This window comes from Phodopus roborovskii, unplaced genomic scaffold, assembly GCF_943737965.1.
Source record: "Phodopus roborovskii unplaced genomic scaffold, PHOROB, whole genome shotgun sequence".
Classification (NCBI taxonomy): domain Eukaryota; kingdom Metazoa; phylum Chordata; class Mammalia; order Rodentia; family Cricetidae; genus Phodopus; species Phodopus roborovskii.
In genome coordinates, this window is record NW_026126564.1 from 958115 (window position 1) to 984498 (window position 26384).

A 26384-nucleotide genomic window follows, 5' to 3' on the forward strand; every position below is an offset into this window, starting at 1 on the left:
AATCAGAGCTAGCTGATAAGAAATTAGTAACACCCAAATACTCAAATATTGTCTATAAGTGCTTGTTTTTATTTAAATGGGGTTGGTTATAAATGGTTAATGGCCACAATAAACCTCTTTTCAAAGGTAAAAAGGGGATTATGTTATAGTTGTTAATACTTTGTTTTGGAATGGATTTTTATTTATTGATACAAATTTAAGGTCAATTTTGTGATGTGTATATTTCTCCTCTTGTTCAGGTATTGTGTTTATGTAGCTCATTTAGAAATGTAATGTATAATTTAGTACAGATTATAGATAGTTATCTATGATATCAAAACTTAGAGTTAAGTTAGTTAGGTTTTCAAAATGTATTTGAGATGGATAGGCATTCTTCAAAATTTCAAAGACCTACAGAATATGGTATTTAAAATGGTTTAGGGTTTTTCTTGACAGTGAGACATAACTACTCCTGGCAACACCACCTGCATCAGAAAGGATGATGGACATTAAAGAAACTCATTATTGGGTTTACTTTCGATATGGCAAGACTTGCCATTTAAGTAAGACACTTCTCTTGTCTGGACTGTTTGACTTTTATGCTGTATAAACTGGACATGCAGGACCCACAGGAAAGTTACTGCTGATATAAGATGGACATTACTACAGGTTTCCTGCTTCATGGAAGAGTCTGCCAAACAGTCTGCAGGACATAGAGAAAAGTGACTGACAAACTGCCAATACAGAGTACAATTTCAATTTCTGCTTTGCTGTGGATTCTGCCAGACACACTATGGCCTGGCAAGTTGTCTCTGTCATTTCTAGAGTTTATATATTAAGTTTATATATTATCCTTCTGTGGTCTTTGAAGGAGTTGAAGATAGATAGTTATGGTTATAGTTTTCCTTAGTTGGGGTTAAAGATAAGTTACATATAGGGCATCAGACTCACAAAGATAGGATAGATTTTGGAATATGTTCCTTAAGTATTGCTAAATGTTAATGGACTAAATATGGTTAACTGTGATTCTTATTTGTAACTGTTTTGTTTATATTTTGCTACGTTAAGGTAAAAACCCTTCTTTTTACTTTAGACACAAAAGAGATGAAGAGATGATGGGAGATGTCATTCTGTAAATATGTTTCTCTTATTGGTTAATGAATAAAGCACTGTTGGCCAATAGGAAAACAAGATAGGCAGGACTAAGAGACTAGGAGAAGAGAGGAAGTAATAGGGAGGAGATCCAAGATGGAGGACTGAGACAGAGAATGCCAGCCCATCTCTCTGGTAAGATGAGACTATGAGGAAATACTTAGATTAATAGAAATGGGTTAATATTTAAGACAGAACCATCAAATAAGAAACTAGTAACTGGCCTACAGCTTTATATCTAATACAGAGTCTCATTGTGTTATTTGGGGCTGGCGAGAAGGTAGGACCAGGCTGCTGGGGGAAAAATACCTACTCGTAATAGCCTGGTGAATGAAAGGACTTTGGGAACACATTGCCTTAGGCCAGAGATGGGAGGGATGTCCCAGACCCTACTCCAAATGTCTTGACAGATTTTGAGGATCCCTCCTGGAAGGCCTCACCTTCCCTATTGAGTGAGTGGAGAATGGGATAGAAGGGGTGTCCAGAGAATGAGAGGGAGGGAAAGGGAACTGTGATTGATATGTAAGAATATTAAAATATATATTTTTTAAAAAAGAAATTGAGCTGAATAGTGAAATAATTTGATTAAGAATGCATGTAATCAGATTGACTAGAAAAGGTTTATGGATAGATTTAGAGAATGTGGCAATATTATACATATAATGACAAAATAGTACTGGACATGCAGTGAGATATTTAACTTAGATATGAATTTTTATATATGAAAATATATGAATATGTGTATATACTTGAGGTAAATATTAATGTACTGTGCTAGTATAAGGTGGGTATAATAACATCTTAAATAACAAAAATAAGTTTTGTTTTGTGTATATGAGTGTTTGGCTGTATGTATGTATGTTTGTATGTATGTGTACTACATGTATGCCTGGTATATACAGAGGAAGAATATCTAGGATCCTGTGGAACTGAAGTTACAGATTACTATTTGCCATCACATGGATATTGGCAACTTAAACCTGGTCCTCTTCAAGAAAAGTAATACTTTAACCACTGAACTATGTCTCTGGCCTGTGAAATATTCTATAATGCCAGAAAGAAATGAAGTAGAAGTCTAAAAGGCCACAGTAGGGCTTGCTTATAAAGACATCTGCCGCCATGCCTGATAACTTGAGTTTGGTCCATGGATGCCACATAGAGTGAGGAGAAGGCCTTCTTCTCTTAGTTGATCTCTGACTTTTGTAGGCATACCATGACATTGTCATGTTCATGAGCACATATACCTATACACATACACAGAAATAGATGAATGTGTGTACATACGGAAATATACATAGATATGTCCACATGAACACATGCACATACACAAGCACACCTACATGCATGCACATACAGAAGTACATGCGCCGTGCGCGCACACACGTTTCTACCAAATCTCTACATACACTCACATTCATACCATACACACATGTACAAACACACAGGCACACTCTCACACACTATTACACAGACCACAAAGACACACAATTCATACATGATACACACTACATATATGTACCACATACCTCGATACACACACAAGTGTATATCACACAGATATAACATATACAAATCCACACATACATACAACACCTATAAACTCCATTTATACCATATATGCTCTACACATATCCACTCTTTCAGCACACAGATGAATGTAGTATATCCTTTCATGTGCATATAATATATATACATCACACATAACACTCATTACATATACATACCACAGGCAAAACACACATATCACTATCCTTAAGAGACAGAATGTGCAGTGAGCAAAGACATTTTAACAGAATCTAGAGAACATGAACAGTATGTTTCTTTTTCCTAGTATCTCTCCATCCAAGAAACTCACATAGTTCATTTTGTGTAAATCCTGTTACTTGCTACAGAGAATCTTCTTACCAGCTAAGTTTTCTGATTTCTATCAGAGTGTAATTCAGCACAGCCTCACATACATAAACCATTTATGTTCCAGTTCAAAGATTGGCTTTCCCTTTCCTTCTCTAGACTATCTAATATTAGAAAGTCATTTTCTGTAGGGGAGTTCTTTAATATTTGGATAAGAAGAGTAAAGCACACCTTGCCCCAGGCCAGTAAATAAGTGACAATCTGCAAATTTAATATAAAAATGATTAATTCTCATAGATAGTGGTGCAGCCCAGTCAAACCTTGTAAATACACTCTATTAAATAGGTAAAAAGGGAAAACTTAATGAAAGTTATATTTATAGAAATTATTTTACTATTCAGAAAGAATGATACATTTTTAAGTCTGGAAGAGATCTTTCAATGCAGGTTTTCATATTTCAACAAACACATGCTTAACTATTTAGAGGAATTTTTAAAAAATGAACTCATTCATTTGTTCATGCAGCTGGAACCATAACTCCATGATCTTCATAATGAAATAGCCAATCAATTTCCATTTTTTGTCAACAATTTTATTTTTAATTAATCAGTAAGTAGTTCAATTTACTCAGCTGCAACAAAAAGTAACCTCCCAAACAGGGTAACCATTGGTTACATGTTTTTACCAAGTGTGTGGTCCAAGTTTCATTCATCTCAGCCAGAGAAATCTAACCTAAGTAGATACTTATCTCTTTTCTTAGTAATTATTTTCTTAAAAGTGAATAATATGCCACCAAAATAAAGTATTTTAGATTCATTCATAGATCATTTTGTGATTGAGGAAATGATTTTACTGACTAGGACAAAATAAAAATCAACAATGAAAGATATATCATGTGTAGTATTTCAAACAGAACAGAGTAATAAAGATTTTATTGTGGATTTTATTTACTTGTTTGTTTACTTACTGTATTGTGTTTTATTCACTTTGAAGACTGAAAAAGACTTATAGAAGCACAATGGCACAGTGAGTTTTAACTTCCCAAGCACACTTTGTTCATTAGATAGATACTACCTTTCTTATAGCCTGTATAACATTGGTTTCTCTGTCTCTCCACTGACAAGTAGATTTCCCATCATCAAAACACAGCTTGTCTTATGTTCACTAAGGGAAGTAGCTGATGTGACATGGTGTGATGACATTTTGTTTGTGATGTAACAAATAAAGCTTGCCTGAAGATTAGAGTGAGGAGCTAAGCCACTAGTTAGCAACAGAGGCCAGGAAGTGGTGGCTCACACTTTTAATCCCAGCATATGGGAGGCAGAGGCAGGGGAACACTGTGAGTTCAAGGCCACACTGAGATACACTAGCTTGGTCCAGACTGAAAGAGAAACACAGCTCACACCTTTGATCCCAGCACTTGGGAACACATGCTTTTAATCTCTGAGCTAGGGTGGTAGATACAGGAGTGATATGGCTGGGCAGAGAGAGGACTATAAGGCAGGAAGAGAGAGGAGTTCAGTGTATTCAATCTGAGGACTCATAGGGACAGGATTGCCCCTTTGGTCTGAGGATTCAGTAGAGGTAAGAACTTGTGGCTGCCTGTTCTGCTTCCCTGATTGTTTAGCCTTAACCCCTATAGTTGACTCTAGGTTTTTATTATTAAAACCAATTAGAATTCTCTCTACAACATGGTAAGAAATTTGTGTCTTTATCTTTGCCCTTAATAACTGACAGAATGCAGCTATATCCCTTAGAAATTTTTTGAGTGATGGACACACATTAGGGCAGGTTCTAAAACCCCTTTAGAATGGAGGCTAATTTTGAGAATGACAAAATCCTAAAATGCCCAGTTCCAGGCCCAATATGAGTGAAATAGAAAACTGGGTGAAGATTGAGTTAATTTTTGACCAAGGCTAACAGAAAACCTTTTGTTAAACCTCCCCAAAGAAAGGAGATTCTGGAATTTCTAGGAAGTGAACTCAACAATAGGAAAGGTGGTAGACTTGAAAGGGAATGGGAGTTAGTGAATTTATAACTTGCCCTACATAGTAATCCCATCTCATGTATTCAGTTTAATAAATGCTTGAACAGGAATATAATTCCTTCTTGATTTCTAAGACATTTTCGTGCAAATAATCATGAATGAAGAAGAGGCCATTGGAAGAAGTATATAAACAATCTCAAGAAGATGGAGAAACTTATGGAAAAAACAATGCTTATTGTCAGGAAGAGGAGAAACACATCTTAGTGCTCTGAAAAAAATCAGAACAATGTATTACTATATTTTTAAAAAGTTACTTCATAGCTACTATATCAAAAGATTTTACTTGATGTTATGAAGGATATCAAGAAGTGTAAGCAAGGACTTTGAGCAACATCTGGACACTTTGTACTCCAGTGAATATTTATCAAGGAAGCTTTCTATATTACTTGCCACATTGGTGAAAAAGCTAGTAAATTTCACACTTTACAGCATGTAGAAATCAAAATCGCAAATAATCGGAATGAAGGAATAGAGTTGGTATCATATCACTATGTGTGTCTTTGACTCTACTTTGAAGGGTGTTTTAAATCCCTCTTTCATTAATGAATTATATTCTACAATTTTGCTTTTATTGAACCACTTTGACATTCACAGCACATATTTGCTCTTAACTCTCTTGTAATATAAAGAAAATGCAGACGCAAATACTGTCTTGGTCCTAGTTTCATTGCTGATACTACTCATTTCTCAACTTCCCTTCCCCCATTATTTTGGGAATTTTTTGCATGGTTTCTAGCCTTATCCTTTTGCTCATCCCTATGTGGATGAATCAATGGTCAAGTTTCTGTCCTTACCTTGCTTCAACTACCAGTGACACTCAACACATGAAACAATATCTTTTTCTCTGTATATTGTTTAGTTTTCTTCCATGGCTACACATGCTTCATTTCCCCTTATTTCACTAGCTGCCTCTTCCCAGTCTGGTGTTTTACTTCTTCCTGATCCCTTATTATTGTAATGCCCCAGGGCCCAGACCTTAATCCTCTTTTATTCTTAAGCTACATTGATTCCTTTGGCGATAACATCCTGGCTCAGTTTTAAAACCATATATGTGCTAATTCAAAAGTTTATCTTTCTAGTTCATACTCCTCTCCCACTAAATAACTATTTTGAATCTCTCCCAGTAAATCTCACAGACAGCTCCAAGTCAACATGTTGCAAATGGCATGTTAAACATCCCCTAAAGACTGGCCCATTTATAAGTGGTTTCCATATCTATATCTCTTTATAATATATTTCAAAACTTTCACATATCAAAATTCTGTAAACAGTTACTCTAAACTGTGTTGTTTTGTTAAAATGGAAATTATTTTAGAAATATCACAATCTAATACATTTCCAGTTATAGAATATAACAACTTTTCTCAAGAAGCATTTGATATTAGTTCAATAAAAAATAATGCTGATATATTATTATACAACAAAAGTGAGTGAAGTCATTTAAACAAGGATAAAACTTGTTATTTCAGAAACAACACTAGAAATTGGCAGGAAGTGTAGAGAGGCCTATGAGGACCAAAAAGTATTGTACATGATTTTACATTCTCAGTAGTAAGAATTATTTTAAGACATGAGAAGATACCATTCACATAGGATTTTAAATACCTTAGGACGCTGCTGAAAGAAGTTGGGGGGGGGGGCAATGAAGTATACAGGGATGAGAAGGAAGAAATAAAGCTGGCTGTCTAAAAAGGTTAAACAACAAACAGATGTCTCCAGAAAATAAATAAATCAGTTCCCTAAAGGCATATTGCTCCTCAATATCACAAGTACAATGACTGTTTCCGGTCTAAAGAGGATAAGTAGATAGATGGGCAAGTAGATAAGTATATAGGTAGGAGATATGTAGGTAGGTAAATAGACAGACAGACAGATAGATAAAATAGGGAGAGGATAGATAAATATATAGAAAATGTAGATGGTATATAGAAAAAGGATGGAAAGATAATAGGAAAACTAGATAGATAGGTAGATAGATGGATATAGATAGATAGACTAAGAACACAAAATGAAAGTTGCTAGGTGAATATATAGATACTTAGGCAATAGCAATGATGATAAATGACAGATTAATAGAACAGATTGCTTATAGCTAGGTAGATAGGTGATAGAACAAGTCCTAGAGGGAAATTATAAGTATATGGATAAACAGATTGATAGATAATATTGTATAGATGAATTTAACCATATATGCACATTTATAGAATGAGTAAAAGGAAGAAAGGAGAGAGTAAGAGAAGGAATATTGTTTGACTTTTCTCTGGAGATATATACAAACATCTGTTATCTCACTACATTAATGGCAGATGAGAGATGTAACTCCAACTAAGCTTAGCATGATGAACATTAATTTTATAAGGGATATATCATAAGACTACCCAAGTTTCAGATCAAGCTGTATTATCAAAAATAACAAACCAGTACAGATGATGATGGCTCATGAATTTGCATCCCTGGAGAACCTCACATAACATATAGGCTCAGACATCTCTACTCTCTCAGATTGCTTGAAATCTGGGTCATGACTTTCTGAGCTCCCTGAGTCTTTTGGGTGTCCTAAGATTCCAGGAGGAAGGACATCAGTTTGGATGGAGAAGGAAAGGGAGAAAGGAAGAAAGAAAATATATGGTACATAAGGATTTGTAGAAAACTCTTGATGAACATAGAACAGCTGTAAGAAGAATTTTAAATATATTGAAAATTTTAAACCCCAAATCACTAATATTATTATTTCTATAACAATAAATGTCCTAATAAAAAACATAGTGCAATTATTGGTGATAGCAAAGCACCATTTGCATAAGAATAATTAAACTCTGTATTCCATAACTTTCTTTTAAAATTTAGTGTATATAATATATAAGTTCTGTTTAGTTGTGAAATTGTATATAGTCTGAAAGAATGGGGGAAATTTTAGATAGATATAGTTGAAGAGAGTTGAAGGGTTTGGCCCATGTGAGTACATTAGCAGGTTTATAGGCTGGAGTGCCAGGGTCCATCCCTGAATAAGGATATGATTAGGGTGAGGAACAGTTAAGAAGATGAAGTTAATGTCTGTTCTGTTTCTTTATATGCTGTTTTATTTTTTCTTTAATTTTTAAACATCCTGTTTGGACCATGTAGCTATCTCTGACATATGGTTAAGCCTCAAAGGGAAACAGAAAAGAACTTAAATAGTATTTTTCTACTTTAGTAAACACATACAGACATATTACCTACAGGAATCTACAAAGATTCTGAGACTATGAACAGGGAGAGATTCCAGGATATTCTGAAACACACATTTCTAGTGTCAGATGTGGGTAGAAGCAGCTTCCGTACTCTAAATGTTTTTCAAATGATTGAATTATTTTTCAAATAAATATATTTTGAGTTATAAGGTTTCCCATTTAAATATCATATTTATAAAAACTGGGGAGAAAACCTATGAAGGTAAGAGGTAGAGCTAGTTGAGAATATGAATATGGGGGTAAGAGGGAATGGGGCCTGTAAGAACTGGTGATGGGTAATAAATATGCTCATAGTCCATTTGGCATAGGTGTGACTTGTCAAACTTTTTTAAAGTAAAGAAATTCAATGAATAGAATGAAATTGAATCAACTTTTCTTACTATTTATTGACTTAAAATGCAAAGAAGTGAAGAGGGTGAAGAAGAGAGTGAAGAAGAGGCAAGAGGCTGAAGAGCAGACACACAGAATGCTAGCTTGCATGTCTGCTGATGCCATAATGGCTGGGTTATAACATGCATACTTCCACAGATGGGTGTTGAGACATGAGCACTGACTGGGAAGAGTAATATTAAACAGAGATAGCCATCAGTAGTTTCTGGGGTTTATGAACAATTTCAAAGTGAGCCTGTCAAAGACCACAAACTACTTTCCCTTCTTAGCAAGAGAAGCCCTTGTATTTCCAGCTTACATAAGACAGCATACCACAATTTTCCAGGTGACTGGAATTTATTATATCATGAAAATGTCAATGAGATTAATTTAAGTAATCGAGCAATAGGGATATTTAGACTTTCTATGAGTAAAAAAAAAATCACAATAATATTCAACATAAAATACTGCACACAGTACAACTACTACATACCCACCCATGTTGATGATAGATATTTTAATCCAATAATTAGTTTCATGTTGATCAATAAAGTTTTTAGTGGCTTGAAAGAAATGGTATTTAGTTTTAATCCTGATGAGGATAAAGCTTTGCTTCATTTGACCAAGAGTTTTTAAGATGCAAACCATGATGAATGCTATAGAAAGTCTTTAACTGGAATCTTTTCCATTCTAACCAGTGTATATTATTGGTTTTTCAATCATTTAGTAATTATATAAGGAGGACATATTTATTACAATTTATTGATTTTATAATTACTACTGCCAGTGTTCACATTATTACACAATGAAAGACTTTTTATATACAATGCTCTTCACCCCCCACTTGGTGAAGAGACACTGTAATGTCATTTTGAGAGTAGCAAACAGTAGATGTTTATTGTTTTTTCCCCCCTTGGTCAACCAGCTAAAAGGCTTGCTTTCTGAAAAATATTGAGCAGAGAGGAATGTCCAACTTCAAGGTCATCCTTGGCAGTTGATCACAGTCACCAAATGAGTACAAGGTCACTATGTAACTGTTAAGTTAGTTTTAATACCCTTATTTCTGGGAATTAAAACTTATGTCTGAAAATTTTCTACCAGCTAAATAGACATTAAAGGCCACTATCGTTCAGTAGATCATGACATATGAAGATATATTTGTTATGCAATTAATTCTTCTCCATGCATAAAGTGAACTTAGTATTGTATTCCTCCCCTCCAATAGCTTTTAGCAGGGAATATCTAGGTAGGATGGGTGAACAGTCAGCATAGTTTATATTCCCGCCTGAGAACTCCTTTGATTATTTTTCTCTCTGTGAAGATGTGGAAAAAAGTTTGTCTAAGCATATATTTTGATTTCACTTGCCAACATATTGTGAATAGCTGATTTAAGGTCACTGTCACACCAAATGGGAAAAGATTAGGTTTCTGAGGACCAGAAATATTAAAAAGTCTGCCCAAACAATATTTGCTGCTGTCCAGAATTCAAAATTGCCGATTTTAACCCCAGAAACATTCCATGATGTTTTGCAAAGCCTGAGAGTCTATTATGCTGTTTTAATCTGTCAGATTTTCAATATCCTAAGCATACGGGCATCAAACAGAATTACTTCAGCTTCAATGTTTGTCTGTCTTTTGGGTATCCTGTTGGTAGATGGGATAAACACACACACACACACACACACACACACACACACACACACACACACACACACACACACACACACACACACATCCTCTCCATTCATCCATCTTCTGAAGAATTTATTAAAATATGGAGTCCTGCACAAATTGCCCTTTCCTCCCATTTTCACATGCAGAGAAACATAGAGATATTAATTCTCTTATCTGCTAACTATATGCAATAGCTTGTAATTGTCCTAGCAGAGGAAGAGGGTTATCATTTTTTCATTTTGTGAACAGGCAGCTTGAACCATTACAGTGTCCGATAATCACTTCCATTGGGTAAAAGATTTAATAGATTTGAACTCTGATGTGGGATCATGGCTGTGACCACCTTAAACAGAATGAAGTTCTTTCTCAGTTCACCATTCAGTAACTTTTCTAAACTTGACATGCTCATGATACCTTCACTAGTTACATTTTCAAAACTGTTTTAAGACTTATGACATAACTACCCTCCTTTAAAACTTAAGGTAAAAGAAAACTGTGAAGATGTATTAAATATGCCAGGCACTGAGATGCATGATTTAATTTAATTAAACCTTAAAGTGATTTTGTAGAACAGTGCTTATAATGCCCATTTTGTAGACAAACCAATGAAATGGATTCATAGAAATTAAGCTGTACACATAAGGACGTAAAGCCAGAGACAAATTTAGGAAAGACTGAATTCTGACCTTGAGATTCATATTCTTCTCCACATTGCCTTCCTTGGTATGTTAGTGGTGCACATGGGTACTTTATAAATGTTAAATGAATAAAATATATAATTTAATGAAGTTTTCAGAAAGGGCATATTCTATCATTTTGTCATCATTAGGATCTTCATCATTATCAGTCCTTGGTTGATGTCTTAACTCATGTTCTTGAATATAAATACTAGGAGCCCTTCAGGATCCAGCAATAGTTTCACCTTCAAACTTGAAAGTCCAAACAATGAAATTTTTGTTTGTTTTTTGTTTGTCAGACAGGTCATTACTTTTATTTATGATAAGTTTTGAAGCAAATTATTTTCTTGAACATTCATTATTATTAGTCATGTTTATTCTGGATTACATGTAACACACTCTCTGGGGAAGAATCCTAGTGGTTGGTTGAAAATTTTTCATAAACAGAGCATTGGATGCTTCAGGCTTCTATATCTGCTTATGTTCCTTACCTTAAATGGATGTAAAGGTGGGATCCAAGCATACTCAGACACAATTAACAACATTATTTGTGTGACACTTGTTTGACTGTGGTACCATTATGGAGAGAGGTAAAGAACCTCTGGTATTCCTCTGCCCATGCCCTCCTCACAAAGAACTACCAGACAAAGTTTACACTGTGAAAGGCTTTTTCCTTCCCAGTTTACAAGTGTGTGCACAAGGCAACAGTACTGAATTATGTGGGGCACAATCTTTCCTTCTTCCCAGTTCTTCAGTTGGCTCCTGTCTCAGCAGACCGAGGAACCAAAAGAAGATGAAAAGAAAGTGATATATTGTTGTGTTTCTGCCCTCATATGGAATTTTTCTGTTTTCTTCATGTAAAGGTTTGGATCCACTCTCTTGGATAGATGCCTTGATATTTTTTTCTCCATTCTTCTTACATCTCTTTTCTGAATACATGCTTTCTGCCTGGTTACCAGACCAACTTTCAGATAGCATGACACAGGTCCCTAGCTCTACCCCAAGCACACCTATGTTTACTACTATCTCCATGTCAATATGCCATGCTTTTTTTAAAAAAAAAATAATGATTTTTTTCCTGTTTCCTGTGTGTCTTTGTTGCTATGTGATGAAGTCAATGTATTTCAATGCATTTCCTGTGTCATTAGCAAGGAACCTTCTTCTACCTCTGAAACATTCTTTACCTAATGTATCCACTTCTGCAGGGAATTCTAGATTGCCTTTTGGCTCCATGCTAATCCATTTTGCCAGAAAAAGAGGATCTTATTGTTTTTTCATGATCTTCATGATCATTTCTAATACTCCATACTCACCAAAAGAAACTGGTGGCATATCTTTGCATTTGTGTTAAAGACAAATAAGCTTGATCATTGCCTATAAAGGAAATTTGTGGGTTCTGCTCTTTGCTAGTAAGAAGTCTAAGTTGTTGCTAAGTGATGGATCTCAAGAGTTGGGGAGAGCAAGTCACCTCAATCCAAGATAGCCGTGAGCCTTTTTCTTTACGAACTAAAAGTATTTTAGACTTCAATGGTGCATGCTAGGTAATTGCCTAGCAGTGGGTGGATCTTGACCTTCAGGAATCCAGAAGATCTAGCCTCTACTCATGAAGTCATTCTGGAACTTCTCAATACCTTTACCATTTATATTCATATTGATTCACTTCTCATAAAAATTCTCCATAATAAAAATATCTAAACCTTAAATTAAAAAGTTAACCTTATATAATTTTTCAAATTAATATAAACTTCAATAGCAACTTCAGATAAATTTGCTTTGTAAAATGCAAAGGCAATCATATGTGTCATATATAAACTTTTCTTTCAGATTGTTCCAATGGATCTTCTGGGTAAACAACAGCTGTTTTTGGAGGGCCTACACAGATGTTAATAAAGGGTCAAGAGAAGCAAGTTTTAGCTACTAACCTGAGGTGAGTTATGTCACAGGGGACTATGGAGCATTTTAAAGAACCCTATAGCTAAAGAAAGTCATGTATCCTCTTGATAAGAAAGAAAATAGAGACACAGAGCCTGAGGTTGGGCACTTAGGAACATAATCCCCAGGCTTCAAAGGGAAATCAAGATCAGATTGACTGACATATCTCACAGATTAAAAAAAAAAAAAAACTTAACTGACAAATATCTAAAGGAAATCAGGAGGGCTACCCAATTTCTAAGTAACCTCTGAAGCCTGAACAGATCCTAAACTAACTGAAGCCATAAAACCAAATAGACAATTTTGGCCAAGTAAATAGTCATAAATACACACGAAGAAAGTTTAACCAGTGTAAACATTTTGCTAATAATGAAAACTAAACTAGACTTTTTAAAGAGACAAAAATTAAGTCAGCTTTTAATGACCTCTGCCTGGGATAACTACCAGCCAAGTAAAAACTTCATAGCCAGGCTCAGTTATAATCAGATTAAAGGACTCCTTGACTATGCTAACACTTTCATTGATTTACAAGTTCTCCAAATTGTGAATAAGACATTGCCTGGTCATTGTCATGTACCACCATGCCTTTTGACTGAGCAGCTTTGAAAATGAACCTCCTTTAAAACTCATGCTTATAACTCATCCACATCACTGGAACAGATGGTAAGATAAGAGTCACCCCTAAGGTGTTGGAAACTTTCTGCAAGGCATCTCTCTCAGCCACAATAGCTTCAGGAATAATAACAAGTCAACATACTGATGCCAGGTTGGGTGGTAAACTGTCTACACATCAGACTTTCCTCTCATCTCCAGTGGGTAGATATTTCAGGGAAATTTGCCTTGCATAATAGGAATCATCATGAATGATGATCTTGGAATTCTTTGAGGTGTGGACTAAGCCACTTCTGAAAGGAATATCACAGGGATGCATTGGAGCGAAAGCCTAATCTAGAAAACATCTATTCAACTTCACTTCCTTGCATAATTCTGAGACATGAGCCAGCCTACTTAGATGTATGTATACTTCCAAAAGCTTTTCTAAAAGAAATATATCTACATCTCTTAAAACACCTCTTACAATCGATACTACTTCTATCTGTGCTTTGTTTATCATTGTGAGGCATTGAAAGAAGAGACCCCTCAAAATTCATAAAGGTCAGTTTTTTTGCAGCATTTTTGACAACTCAAAATATGGCATTACCCTGATATACCTCCTTCACTCCTATGGGACATCATTACTTCTTAGTAATATGGGATAATTTATTGAGTTCTAGCTGGTTATCCATTTTTTGTTTGCTTCTACCTCATATTGTAAGGTCATGCAAAATGTTTCCCTAATTTCCCATGTATCATTACTTAAATAGGTATATGATTTTATTGTCTTTTCCTATGGATCAAAATCTTTGCACACACAAATATGTCTAAAGTATTTGCATACCTCATATACTATAGTTTGAACATATTTAATCCCCCTCCATCATCATCTCACAGGTCCAGCCCATATATGTCTCCCCATATGTTATTCTTTTATATATATTAATTCCTATTAGTGTTGACCATATACTCTTCAGTATGTGACCATCCAGCAACTGGTTGAGCCTAGAAATGGCCACACCTATAAAGAAAACTGATTCTTCTTCCAGAAGCTGTCCTTTGTGTCCACCTCCTCTCCATGTATTAAGTTTTCTCACTTGAGCTTTCATATGTCTTGTGGATGGTGTCAAAACCACGGAGAGTTCATATGAGCAACTGCCCTGATGTCTCCATAAAACATTATTTTCTTTTAGTTTTCTCCTGCCTGTGGCTCTTACAGTCTTTCTATCCTTATCTACCACAGTGATCCTTGAGCCTTGAGAGGAGTGCAATGCATTTTTTCCAAATGTCTTCAGAGAAGCTTCTATTATAGTAAATAGCAACTATCACAGAGACCCACAACTGATCAAGGTACAGAGAATGAGAGGCTGTGGAGCGCTGAGTTTACCGTCAATAGAAATCATACTTTAAGCAAACATCTCTCAACAAAGTGGGAATGCCAGGGCAAGCAAAGCATCAGAGAGATGACCCCAGCTTCCTGCTCTTGGGATACAAACTCTCATCCTTTCACAGACCAAAAAAGAATCCAGAGGCATTCTGAGAATTAGGGATTTTACACACTGTTTTTAGTTTTATTCTTTTTGGATGTTCTTTTAAAGAATCTTTGTTTTGTTCATGCTCCTGAGTAAGAATACTTTTGCAATGAGGTAAATATTAGAGTAACTTGGAGAGCTCATACTAGTCATCTGAAAATGCAGGGGTTAATGGAAGATTAGATATGGTGGCATAGTTCTTGATTATTTATGTGTAGCGATTTAATAAAACAGCAGATCATTCAGGAATCATTCATACTTGGCCTTGAGATGTATTAGAGGGTGCATCTTTGATCTCTCTGTCTAATTATGTTTTGCTTTGGTCTAATGCTAGAGTGATAATTTACATTCCCAAAGCATATGCCAACCAACAACAGAAGAAAGGAACAGAGTAAAAAAAATAGAAGGAGAGAAAGGCAAGATAGAGAAAAACAGCAAGAGGAAGAGAAGGGGCAGTCATAAAATAGCAATGGAACAGAGAACCAGGGGAGCTCTGTTAAGAGCAATTTTCCCAGAGCGGTGTCAGTTCCAAATAGCACACAGAGATGCTGAATTAGATATAAAGCTATTGGCTTGTTATTAATGTTTGTTATTGGCTACCGCTCTCTTAAATATTAACCCATTTCTATTAAACTAAGTGTTTCAGTGTGGTCTTGGCTTACTGGAGAGAGGGTCTGGACATCTTCTCTCAAGTCCCTATATCTTGACTCTCCCTTACTACATCTACCAGAATCCTCCTTGTCTCCTAGTCCTTCCCATCTTGCTTTCCTATTGATCAATATGGCTTTATTCATTAACCAATAAGAGAAACATATTTACAGAATGACATCTCTCATCTGAGCTTTTCAAATTCCACAGAGAATTCACAAACAAGGTATTCTCTGCAGTCTACACACCTTTGTCCTGTAGGGCAACTACTCTCTTTTCTTTCCTCTTCTTCTTCCAAACCAATGAATACATCAATATTGCAAAGACCTTTTAGAAAGAATGGCTTTTAGAGGGTACAATTTGAGAAATAAGTCTCTTACCAGGGGATATCCTGGTCAATGCTGAAATTTGAGATGAAATCCTCCACTTAGAAGTTTCTGGACCTGAACCACTTTATCTATTGCTTGTTCAGTCTTCCTAATGCAGATACTGTTCCTACTGGTTTTCAGTGTCCAGCCTTGACATGAGGGTTCATTCTTAGTCTTATTGCATCTTATTATGCCCTGCGAGTTGATATCACTGAGAGGACTGCTATTTGTTAAAGGGACATAGAGCAATGGATCTGAGGGTGAGCAGAAGCAGAGGGTCAGGAAATTAGAAGGAGGGAATGCTTTGGTAAGGATCTATATGAAAGAATAAAGAAAAAGAAAAAGGAAAGAAAATCCAGAGGAGAGGAAGTCACTGCCTTGGTGAGTAGTACTTAGGACAAAACAGGTAAGGGAATAGGAAAATTTGCTTCAATTGTGCAATGATTTAAACATTTCTACTTTGATTTTTATCAGAGAGATGATTGGTGAAACTGAATTCTTAGTATTAATAGGAAAGTGCTAATGTGTCTAAATTCAAAGCCCTTTCCTTTCTACCCTCATGAGCAGAGCTAAAGCAGAGTTCCAAAATTAGAAATATAGAAGTAGTTATCTCCTGCATTGCCAAAGCTTGAGGTGATGCCAGTCAGACCTCTGTGACAAGAGAACTTAGACAGAATGCAGAAAATTAAAAAAAAAAACAAAAACAAAAATGAGACCACTACATAGCTTCACCGAAAGATGACATCACTGTAAAAGAGGAAAATACCTTATTTTTTTTAACTTCAGAAAGTTTCACGGGACCACATCATTCAGTGGGAAACTTGATTAGATCATATAAAATTAATAGGGCCAGTCTTTGTTACTTTTCTGGTAGAATTTAGCTGCTCTGTCCTTTTGGTGGATCTAATGTTTGATTTGGTCTCCAAATCACAGGAAATGTTTCCCTAGTGCCTCAGAGCCAGAAAACCAGGAAATTGGAGCAACAGCTGTCTTGCCATTTGTTGACTTTTCCAGGTGACAATGATTGGGACCTGGTTATTTCCTCAAAGTTTATTATTTTCTGTTCATCCTAAGTTCATCTTTTTCAGAAGTAAGCATAAAAAGAAACCCTGTAAGTTTGTAGGTGTCTCTTTCATGTTCAGTTTCATTGTGAGGTCTTAATATAGGGGAGAGAAACAACAGCAACATGTGTTCTTGTTCCAACCCAAATTGTCTTCTTATTTTGACTCAAGCTCATGGCATGCTGAATGGGTCTGTTCCTTTTATTATGGTTCTGGTCCTTGTTATGAATTGTTGCCTCCTGCCATCTTGGAGAAAGATGGAACCCAGCCAGTTTTCTGCAATCTTTCTTCCTGTGTCAATACTGGCCTTCCCCACTGTTTGATTCAATATCAACATACTTTTGTTTTCTCTCTAAAAAAAAAAAAAAAAAAAAAAAAAAAAAAAAAACTAAAATAGAAGGAGGAAAATATTTAATGATTTTTATACAAACATACATTTTATGTTGAGTTTATTCCCTCATATCCTGGTGATTTCTCTGTTTCTTATTACTCCATCTTCCTTTGGTCATCTTTGTTCCCCTGGATAGAAAAACAACAACAATAACAAAAACTTTATAAAATCTGTTTTGTCTTAATTTACTGTCATCTTTTAAAAACTAGTTGAAATGGATCTGGCCTGCATAATCATGTCTAAGAAGTAATCATCAGATTTGGTTTGGTGTCTAATACAGAGAACCTTGAAAGGAAAGTCAAATATTCTTTATTTGAATCTACCCATTTTCTGGTTTCCTTCCCTGAAATGGGGCAGGGGAACCTGGAGAAGGATTCAAAATCAACATATCACTGGGTTGTTTTGAAAACTTCTCTAACACATATTAGAAGAAAAAAATTTCAGAACACCTATACATCATTAAGACTGTAGCCATATATGAAGAACAAAACATTATAAATAAGGCTTTGTTTACAAGTGTGTCTGGGGGGGAGTCCTTTGTGAGAAATGCAAATTAATAGCTGACAGACCAGCTTTCTAAGAACTCCAGCTCAGTGAGGGACCCATATTCTGTAAATTTTCTATTTGAAAAATAATAGTGGTTTATCCTTTAATTATTCAATTGATTGTGTTAGCACTACAATTCATTTCACCAGTATGGACTTGGTCTCCAGGTTTTAATCCACAGCCTGTCACTCATTTCCTCGACGACCTTGGGTAAGTCATTTAATTTCTACACATCTCAATTTCTTTGTGTGTAAAATTGGGATAATAATCTTGACCTCACAGAGAGGTTGTATGAATTAACTGATTAATGATTATAAAGCAATTTGGAAATACAGAACGCTATATAAATGCTAAGTGTTGTTATTAAGCAAATCAATTCAGAAAATCAAGATAATGACATTTCTTTTCAATCTATGTCTTAAAGTGCTTCACGCCTCTGCATCCAGCTCTGAGTATTTTTTTTAAAGAAGTTTAAATATTTATAACTTGAAATTTTCTGGTTTAATCTATTCCCACAACAGACAAAAAAAAATCTCTAAAACTGGGAACTTGGGGCCATCACTCAATTTGACTTATTGCTTGCACCCTCTCAAAACGTTCTGAAAAAAAAAATAGCCTATTAAAAAAGTATTTGTCTATCTCTCATCTATCTACCTAACTACATTCTTACATATCATGTTTCTAAATATTTATACTCCATCAATTATCATGTATCCATCATCTATCTATATTTATCTACTGTAATTTTGGAATTTTGGAGATTAAATAAACCTTAAATATTTTCAATCTAGGTTCTTAGTTTATTCAAAGAGAATATTTGAGAATATAAGAAGTGATGTGTCCTATGGGTAGCTTTTATAAGAGTTAATCTCTGTTGTCCACACTCACATTCAGTGTAATTTCTTTTATTCATGAGCACATCAGATAATACAGACAAGGACTAGCTCTGCCTTCTAGGACCATATCTGGGCCTAAATAATAGAAGTCTAAAAGAGCATAGTTAACTACTGAGAAGTTAACAATATAGCAAAATCTGGGCACTTTTTAGTTTATAAATTTTTGTTCTGTGTTACTTTGGCTATATAATACCAGAAAATGTGACCCTGGGATTTAATGCTTGTGTGCTGAAATGCTTCTCAGTTAGTCCAGTTGTATGAGATTTCCCTGATAAAATAAACATCCTAGCTTGCCATCTCCCATCTTCTCCCACTAAGTCACAATTCCCACAGAATTTGAAGCAAAGATCAGAGTTTGCAACCTACTCAGTCTCAAATGACTAAACATTCTTAGGCCTATGGTATCTGAAACAGGTTCTACTATCCTTAAGTGGAGTTTTGGGTTCTGCATATATATATATATATATATATATATATATATATATATATATATATATATATATATATATATATATATATATATATATCAGCAAGTAAAACCAATTGTACCCTCAAACAGATGCTCATTTGAAGTTTTTATTGCCAGAGAATACATTTTTCAGAATGTTGGTGCTGGAAGGAAAATTAGAAATCAGTTGTTCTGCTTCTTTCATTTATGAAGAGAAAACTGGAGTCTTGAAATATTAAGTAAACAGTTTAAGGTCACACAGTGACTCTGAAGAAATATGAGTTTAAAATCCAGGTTTTTATGAATTCCAAATTGAATGATCTTTTTACAAAACCATTGACTAAAATGCCACTGGATAAATGATACTTTCTTCTGAGGTCAGGATTTTCTTGACCCTAAACAAGAGGCAAATTTTTAAATATTATTTCTTTGGTTGTCTTATTTTCTACTCCACTCACAGATTCAGTGAGAACCAGCATTTAAATTATTTCATAGATGGGTAATTGCTCCTAAAATTCAACTTGTTTGCTGGGTGAATTGAGAATGTGCCAATGTTGATACTACAAACTATCTCTTAACAGAAGAAGATGTTGTTCCATGCCCCCTGAGGACTTTGTGGCCAGTTATTATTAATACTGAGTAGATGCTTAAATATCTCATGATGAGAAAACCACTCAGCTTTATCTTAAGGATGAAGACAACTTCCTTGAATATCTATCCATAGAGATGGGTGACCAGAAACAGGACTATGAATAGACCTTATGTGTCAGCTTTGGCCTTATGAAAATTTTATGAGTTTTTTTCTAGATGCAAGGCTAGTGTTCAAACACAAAACTTGTTTTCTGGACAATAACGCAGTTTCATTGCAAGATGATAAAAATATAACTATCTATCATGAATTAGTGGTTATTGAAAACCTTGTCTTTCAAGGATGGATAAACCCACAGAAAGTGCTGACTTGAACAAGTGGGGGAGATCATGGACCCCAATCTGATAGCTGGGAAACCAGTATATTACTGTCTCAGATTCCCTGAATGTGGTATTAGTTTGGAGGACTGGGCAGTCAATGGGGCCTCTGGTAGTGGATCAGTCTTTATACCATTCCACATAGAGAGATACTCTCTTCCTAGACACATGGGGGAGAGCCCTGGGCTCTGCTCCAAATGATATGACAGACTTTAAAGACTCCCCATGGAAGTCATCACCCTCCCTGGGGAGCAGAGAGTTATGGGATGGGGTTTGGTGGGGGTTATAGGGGAGGGCAGAAGAGTGCAGAAACAGGGCTTGACATGGAAAACAAGCTCAAATTTAAATAAAAAAAACAGGAAAAATGAAAACCTTGTATTTATTTTTCAGAAGTTACATTAGGAAAATCAAGTAGCTGACCATCAGTATCTAAAAATAGAAACAAAAATTTCATAGCTTTAAATATTCTTTTCCTATCACCCCTTTCTTTAGTTCTACTGGGCTACCTTTAGTCTCTTACTTTATGGCACATTTGGGAAACCAACTTGGAATATCAGCAGCTTCACTTGTCATCCTCTCTTCCAACCTCATATTTCTGACTTTGGCTCTTTGACCCATGCCAACTGTGAGTACAGAAGAGATAAGACCTTGGCCAACAAAGCCTCCTAATGGAGAGATGCTGTCCTTTGTTGACTAAGACCAATAGTAGAAGTAAAACATCTTGGATGCTCACTAATTTTCAGTAAGAAGGATATATCTGCTTGTCTGCATCACTTCCAGACTACTGATGGGGTTTGTTACAATACTGATCCCACCATAGAACACAGAGACATAAGGTTGGCTTTTCCAGAAAATTTAAAAGACAAATATAAACAAAAGTTTCCACATTTCTATATGGATTTAGAATACCTTAGGCAGAGCAAAAACCAGACTGTCATATTTGCAAGAAAACCAATGTATTAAGTTACTAATCACAAACGCAGACTTTTTTACTCATCTTTCAAACGGTATGGAGAATCAGATAATTAACTTTACCCTGCTTTCTGTATGTTATGTATTTTTCATAATTCCCTGGACATTAATCTGAATGGAATACAGTGAGTTGATTGTAAATTGCCACAATGAAAAGCATAAAGCAAAGTTGAACCTTGCACTGTTTCTCCTGGTAGGAAAGGTGCTAAGGAAGAATGTGAAGAAGCAGCTGCTTGCTCAGTGTGCATTCCTTGGCCTATTCTCTGTTTCACATATTGAGCTTATGCAATGAGGCAGTAAGCATGTTGTGGGTGAGAATCAGATACTACATTTCCAATGAATTTCCCATCAGCAAATAAATTACTAAATTAAAAGCGATAACCTCCCACATGTGGATTTTGAATTTCATTTATAAGGAAACAAAGTTATAGATGATTAAATTTGCATGCACGGCTACTTGTGTTCAAGGATTTAGTCAATGTCACAGATATAGAAGGGTGAATAATTGCTTTTACTTCTTTTTTTTTTTTTTTAACAAAACAAGACACAGCAACCTAACTACCAAAGTAAAATCACATTGCAGTTACTATGAAACATTAAAAAAAAAAAAAAAAAACAAACCCTGAGTGATTGATATCCAAGACAACATATCTAATTACTTGAACAAATGCTGAGACCAAATTACAACTAAAGACAATCAAAAGAGGCAAGGATATGAGAGCAATAGATGACTGAATTGGCTAGTAACCTCTGAAAACCAAGGGAGGTAACAAAGCTGTCTTGAAAAACCAAGGAAATCTCTGCTGTCCTTCATTGCACATGTCTAAAAACAAAGAATATAACTGACCACTGATGTTAGATAGGTAATTGGTATGTTTTTTTCCCTGGAGAAGGATATTTCTCCCACCATCAGTATTTATTCGTCTGTAGTTTTCTATAAAGTTGAGTTCTTTAGGGATTTCTTCCTTTGCATATTAGCTTGGCTATTGCCATTGTTCAGCTCAAGTATGAGAAGTCATGTTGGTGAGACTTCATGCCTGTAACTTCTTCTTTTACTAGGAGATACGTTCTCAAAGAAAACTAATACTCCACAAGTATCATTATGCACACTAAGTAGGCTATATTTATGTATTTAGCCGCGTGCGCGTGTATGTGCGTGTGTGTGTTTGTGTGTGTGTGTGTGTGTGTGTGTGTGTGTGTGTGCGCGCGTGTGTGTGTAAAAGAGCAAAATGTGCTTTTGGAGGGAGGAAAAGGAAAAATGTTCTTTAAAAAATTGATCTTTATCAGTCTGGGAGTCCATGAGTTCCCCCTTGTTCAGGTCAACTCTCTCTGTGGGTTTCTGTAGCCTGGTTTTGACCTGTTTTCTTACCAATCTTCCTTCTCTGCAACTGGATTCCAGGAGTTTGGCTCAGTGTTTAGCTGTGGGTGTCTGCTTCTGTTTCCATCAGATATTAAATGAGGGCTCTATGATGGCATATAAGTTAGTTATGAATCTCATTATCAGGGAGGGGGATTTAAGGTAGCCTTTCTACTGTTGCTGACATTGTTAATTGTGGTCATACTTGTAAGTCTCTGGACATTTCTCTAGAGTCAGATTTCTCATTTAATGTATAATGACTCCATCTATTATGGTATCTCTTTTGTTCACTCTTGTCCATTCCCCCCACCAACTCAATCTTCTTGGTCCCACATGTTCTCCTTTCCTCCCCCTCTCTTTCTCCTAACTCCCTCTCCACTCATTGCAAATTTGCAAGCAAATGAATGGAACTTGAAGAAAGCATCCTGAATGAAGTAACCTAGTCACAAAAAGAGGAATATGGTATGTAATCACTCATAATGGATTTTAGACATAAAACAAAGGACCACCAGCCTATAATTCACATCACCAGAGCAGCTAAGATACAAGGAGGAACCTAAGAGATTCATACAAGTTCCCTCACATAAGGGGAAAAGAACAAGATCTCCTGATCATATTGGGATTTGGGGGGGGGGGAGCAAATGACTTGACAGAATTTGATGATCCCTCCTGGAAGGCATCCCTCCTGGAAGGGGAGACTGGGGGCATGGCAGGGAGGGAGGGAAGAACTGGGATAAAATTGTAAAATAGGAAAAAATAATAAATATAAAAAATTATCTTTAAAATTTTCTTTAAAAACATCATGATATTCAAAAAATTAAATAAGTAACTTATTTTTTATTTTATTTTATTTTTTTATTTATTTTATATAACCAAGTCCAGTAACTTATTTTTTAATAGAAGACCAAACACAACTAATCTTGTAATAAAAGCCAACATTTGGATCAGCTGAAATCCATTTATACAACTAAAGATCCAAGAAAGCCATTTGTCTCCCAGTGCATTTTTAAGTAAGAGCTGGACACAGTAAATGTAAGGTTAGATCCTGAGTTCTGTTAAAAGCAAATTTTCTGAAAAACCTTTATTCTTCTATAGACACATTGGATGTTTGTGGTGACTAGATGTGAGGAAAACAAGAAAAGGCAGGGAGTCGCCTTTCTTTTGGCATCCGTGTGTACTGTGGAAGGTATTGCTAAGCAAACAAACATACAATATCAGAAAAATCCTAAATTCTGTGTTAGAGAGTAGTGGGGGAAATCATTTCAACCCCTGTACTGTTTGGAGTTTTTTGTTTCCTTTTGTTTGCGTCCTAAAGTCTAGAAAATGGCATAAAACAAATCAGGGGAAAATAGGGCCTAGCAGCCTGTAGCCTGTGTTGATGAACAGGGCTCTAAGTCAGTCATTGGACTGTTTTATTACTTGTCTTTAAGGCTGATGAGTCCCGCACAGACCTGGCTCACTGAATTCTCAATAAAGGGTTAGTGCTTGTCCTGCGGAATAATAAGAACCACTAATGACACCAATTAAGAGCTGTAAATGTCATTTATACTTGTTTGTTATTTTTCACATCAATAAGGCTGGAAAGGCACAGCAGCCTGAGATAATTTAGACTGGAGAGGTTTGTGGGGATATTTTAATGGACATATTACAATCAAGACTCTTATTCACCTTTTGGAGGATGATATCCCTCAATGACTCATGTTTGCTATTCATTTAGAACAGAATTTCCATCTCAAATAATTAAATCTAAAGGGAAATATAGTAATAGAAAGAGATACATATGTATGTATTTATTAATTACAATGTATCCTCACTTAAAATTGTATCTATTTTATTTGAGAAAATATCTGTAAAGAGAGTAAAATAATTTAATAAATTCAAAGCAGGTAAATCTATATGCTGGAAAATACTAATATAAACTAGAGAAGATATTCTGCTGTTGTAAGAACTTAGGAAAATATACAATTATTAAGTTACTACCTCTTCCCTATGCCCAAGAGGAAACAAGCGACCATTTCATTCACAGGGTTAGGGCACTTATGAACAAGGAGTTTACTATGCTGGATTAGAGAGCAAATGGCCTGAACATTGAATATGTCTGATCCCTTGCAACAGTGGCTCAGAGGAATCATGTTTAACTAGGGCCCTGGAAAAGGAAACCATTAAACCCTCTTCTGAAGAACCTTCAAACAGAAGCTGACAAGCCCTCTTCTAGAATATTACAAATCTTACCCTGATGAGAAAGGCATTTACTCATTGTGTTTAGAGATTGGGGTTCATGGGGATGTGTTATTCAACTTCCTTACTACACTTCCAGAAATTTAGAGAGTTCTTAAATGACATAAAATGTGATGTTGTTGCCTCTGCTTGCCTACTTCTCTATTTATTACTCCGAGAATAGATTTTCTACTGCAAAGACATATTTAAATAGCTAACCTTTTGAATGATTGTTTTTAAATACTTTTAGATTGGATAATAGAATTAACACATAAGGAAAACATTTTCAAATATAATTTAGGAAATTATTGTAAATAGTCAATGATCATTATGTGTGAATGTCTACCTGACAATATTCTGATTAGGTCAGAAGATTCCACATGAATTAATTTATTATATCTACACAGTATCCTTAGTTCAATTTCATATTTATCATTTGGGACAAGCTGGAGATATGACATAGTAGAATGAAAACACTTAAATCAGAATTTAGCACTTTAAAATAAGTAAATGCAGTAGTAAACGGTGTGTAATACCTACCTACAATAGCACAAACGTCTATCCATAGGCCCGTTCAAGCTGACTCCACTCCCATGCCCTATCCTGTGTGGGGTTCAGCAGGACAATGTCTAAGAAAAGAGCTGTAGTTGTCTTTTTCTTTATCTTGTGTGTATGTGAATGTCCCCATGTGTCTATTTGTTTAATATGATGTTTGTGTACTTGCTTGTGTGCAGGTACGCACACCTGAGCATGTGCAGAGGGCAGAGTCAGGAACCTGGGTTTCTGTTTTAACAATCTCTGACTTATTCTTTGACATAGAGTCCTCTGTGGACCCTGCAGATATGCTGATGGCCTGAGAACCACATTTTTTTCCTCCATTACTCAGAAAAGAGATAGTCAAGTTGATCTTCCATAAAGGATTTTATGTGGAATGTCAGATCCAAACTCTGGTTCTGCCATTTGCATAGAAATTCACCTATCTAACCCACCATAAACATTTTTTATTAGTTTTTAAATTTCCTTTTACATTTCAAGCAAAATTCTCACTTCTACCCTTCATCTTATCCCCTCCCTCTCTCGCCTTCCCCCCAGCATACCCCCATCCACTCTTCCCAACAGATAAGGGCATCCATGGAGAGTCAACAAAGTCTGACACACTAAATTGGGACAGGACCAAGCTCCTCCCCACTGCATTAAGGCTGAGCTTGGCATCCCTTCATTGGAAATGGGTAGGAATAAGCTAGCTCATGTACAGGAACAGATCCTGATTCTACTTCCAGGTTCCCCTCAGATAGTCCAAGCTTCACATCTGTCTCCACTATATGCAGGAGCTAGTTTGGTCCTATAGATGCTCTACTTCTCTCGGTCTAGATAGAGTTCATTAATTTTCACAAACTTGGTTCAGCTGTTTCTATAGATTTCTCCATCATGATCTTGACCTCCCTTGCTCATGTGTTCCTTCTTCCCTCTTATCAAT

At 35.7% G+C, this 26384-nt stretch overlaps 1 pseudogene; it reads left to right on the forward strand.

Moving 5' to 3' along the window:
* Positions 1-25764, forward strand: part of LOC127235093 (60S ribosomal protein L9-like) — a 69137-nt pseudogene extending 43373 nt beyond the window's left edge.
* Positions 25765-26384: the final 620 nt, after the last annotated feature.